Source organism: Chionomys nivalis, chromosome 2 (genome assembly GCF_950005125.1).
Source record: "Chionomys nivalis chromosome 2, mChiNiv1.1, whole genome shotgun sequence".
Taxonomy (NCBI): Eukaryota; Metazoa; Chordata; class Mammalia; order Rodentia; family Cricetidae; genus Chionomys; species Chionomys nivalis.
In genome coordinates, this window is record NC_080087.1 from 110,174,277 (window position 1) to 110,177,572 (window position 3,296).

Below are 3,296 nucleotides of genomic sequence, written 5' to 3' on the forward strand. Positions count from 1 at the left end.
CCAGAGTGGTCAGGGCCATGGGGGAGGTGGGGGAAAGGAAAAGAAGAGTTGGGGGAGCAAAGGGGACACATGGGAACCAAGAGAACCAAGAGGAAAAGTAGCCAAGATGGCTGGGTTATGTAGGACTCAGAGAAGCTGGGGGGAAGGGGAGGGAAGTTCAGAGGCTGGAGAGGTATAGGGTAGGGGTGAGGTTTGCCAGCCAGGATGACTCTACATCAGCCAAGTGCTGCTGAGAGCCTGGAGGCCAGCATCCATTTTGATATGCTAACAAGACCATTCGTCCTGGGTTTCTTTGACCCCTAACAGCAGCTACCAATGGGTTGTCACGGGAGGGGACCGCCACCTGATGGAGTTGCTAGTAGCTCTGTCTGAGCTAAGAGGGAAGATTCACTTTTTCCAGAAAGACTGGGCATGAGGAGAAGGGGACCCGTGCTGCCAGAGAGGGAACAAGACGGCAGAGGCCCAGAGTCGCCCGAGGCCATCTGTGGGAGAAGTGTGACATTAACACAGGGCACGGGGTACAGCTAACAGTCAACCTGGAGCTGAGTTTGCTGGGATGGAAGCCCCTCCACCTGCCTGGGTCAGCTTGGAGAAGGTGGCGTCAAGGACAGGCCTGAGTCCTACACTTTGATCCCAGTTATAGAGCAGGGCCCACACTCAGAGGTGACGGAAAGGCCAAGCTATGCCAGACACTAAAAACCATGGGCAGCACTTGGAACCCCTCCAGGCATAGATTGGAAAACGAGGCTGAGGTTTCATTAAGGGGCAGAGACGCACCCAAACCAACACACACCCAAGCTCACATTTTCCTTGTACTCAAATAGAGAAAGGTCTAAAAATGTCCTTCGCTTATGCCCATCATTAGTGCCCACCTCAAAAAGCATATATTTTATTAGATTCTATTGTTACTTTTCTCGTAGTTGTGACTAAACAGCTGATAAGCAGCCACTTATAGGAGAAAGGGTCTGTTGGCTCGCGGTCTAAAGATGCGGGGACGGCAGGGCAGCAGGAACAGATGCCCATCGTGTTACAGCCACAGTCGGGAAGTGGAGATGGGCGGACGCTGGTGCTCAGTTCACCTTCCTCCTGTTACTCAGTCTGGAACCGCGGGACATAGAATGGTGCCACCCACTTAGTGTAACCTACATAATCCCTCAAAGAAATGCCAGGCAATTCTAGATCCATTCAAATTAACAATCAGTGTTCACTACCACAGCTAGCTGGCTTCAGAAACACTATGAAGACGGTGAACCCTGATTCTCTGCCTCCTCCTTCTGAGCATTGTGACTAGAGATATATGCCACCAGACTCAGCTCAAAAATGACAGAAAGATGGCAACGGAGAGATTGCTCAGGAGGGGGCCAAACCCCACCTCACCTGAGTTCAGCTCCCCAGACTGACACGGTGAAGGGAGAGAGCCAAGTCCTGAAAAAGCCATCCTCTGACCTCCACAAGCATGCTGTAGCATACACACACACATACACACACACACAATTAACTAATTAAATATTATTTAATTTTTTATGAATGAAACTGATCTTCTTATCCACCTGACACCTCCTATACAGTGGACAACTGCTGAGACCCCCACCGCTTACTTGTAAGCATTCCGCTCCACGGGACCTTTGTCTCTCGTGTGCCAGAGTGACCACACTAGTCTGGGAGCCAGAAGGCACCATGCCCTGCGCCACCAGCCAGGGTTACAGGCACAGCAGGTAACAATGGCAGGGGAAGCGGTTGTGGGGTTAGGGGCTCTGGATGGCTCCTTCACTGGCCTCCTTGAGCCTGCCGTGGCCACCTGGGCAACCATCTTCATAAATCCCCAGGTGTCTCTCGGTCAGCAGCCCAAATAACAAGAAAGATCCTCAGCTATTCTCAGGCATTCTCAAGGGGGGGGCTGTTCAAGATTAAAAAAACAAAAACAAAAACAACTTAGCAACCAAAAAGTCTAATTATCTCCACTGAAGCAGGGCCACTGTTATATTTGGTCCTCAAAGCTCAGGGTCTTCAGAAAGATAAATACAGTATGTACTCACTCATAAGTGGATATCAGACATAAAGCAAAGGATAACCAGGCTACAGTCCACAGCCCCAGAGAAGCTAGAACCCTCATCCAGAAACAGATGGAAGCAGATACGGAGATCCACAACTAACCACTAGGCCGAGCTTCCGGAGTACAATAGAAGAGAGGGAGGAGCAATGATATGGACAAAGGGGTCAAGACCATGATGGGGACACCCACAGATTCAGTTGATCCGGGCTAGTGGGAGCTCACTGACTCCAGACTGACAGCTGGGGAACCTGCAAAGGACCGAACTAGGCCCCTTCAGGGCAGGTGACAACGGTGTGCCTTGGGCAGTACGTGGAGTCCCTGGCAGTGGGACCAGGATCTAACTCGAATGCATGAACTGACTTTGTGACACACACTCTCTATGGAGAGATACCTTGTCAGCCTAGGCACGGGTAGGCAGAGAGGGCCTTGGTTCCACCGCTTCGAGGTGATGAGACAGACTTAGTTGATTTCCCAGGCCTCACCCTCTCTGAAAAACTGATGGGGTCCGGGGGGCGAGGGGGGGGGGAGAAGGGGGAAGCGGGAAGAGAGAAGGGAGGGGGAACTGGTATTGATATGTAAAAAAAAAATAAAACATGAAGCTCAGGGTCTTTGTGGCTGCCCTCCCCCATACTTCCTAAGACTAAATCAGTCCCCGAACACAGGTGTGCCTTCCCGCTGTTCGCAGGTAGCTAGGGATGCCCCAAAAGAACTGAGGCATCTTCCTAAGGAGAGGAATAAAACACAAACTTGGCCTCTAACAGAATACACTGGCATACCTATAATCTTCAATTTAATTTTCAGGCAAAGATAGTGAACATCTTTGTGTACATTAAATCACAATACATGTTTATTAAATTATTCGCTGGCTTATATCAAACATCGGCGGCACAGCCATATATCTGAGAGTTCATCTAGCTCAAACGTTACTTTATTATATGTCAAAATAAGATTAAGGGCTGGAGAGAGGGCTCAGCAATTAAGATACACACACAGGCAAAACACCCATACACATAAAATAAATTATCTTAAAATTTAAATTAAAATGATTTGCTCATCTCTTTGGCTGCCATGGTTAGTAAGTACCTGTCATGTAGTAGGAATTTGTGTCTGTGAAAAGAGAAAAATGTAGGCTACGTTAAATATTAAAAGAGGAAAAGAGAGGGCTCGGGGGTTAAAAGCACATTCTGCTCTTGCAGAGGGCCTGGGTTCAGTTCCCAGCATCCACATAGCTCCAGGGGATCCA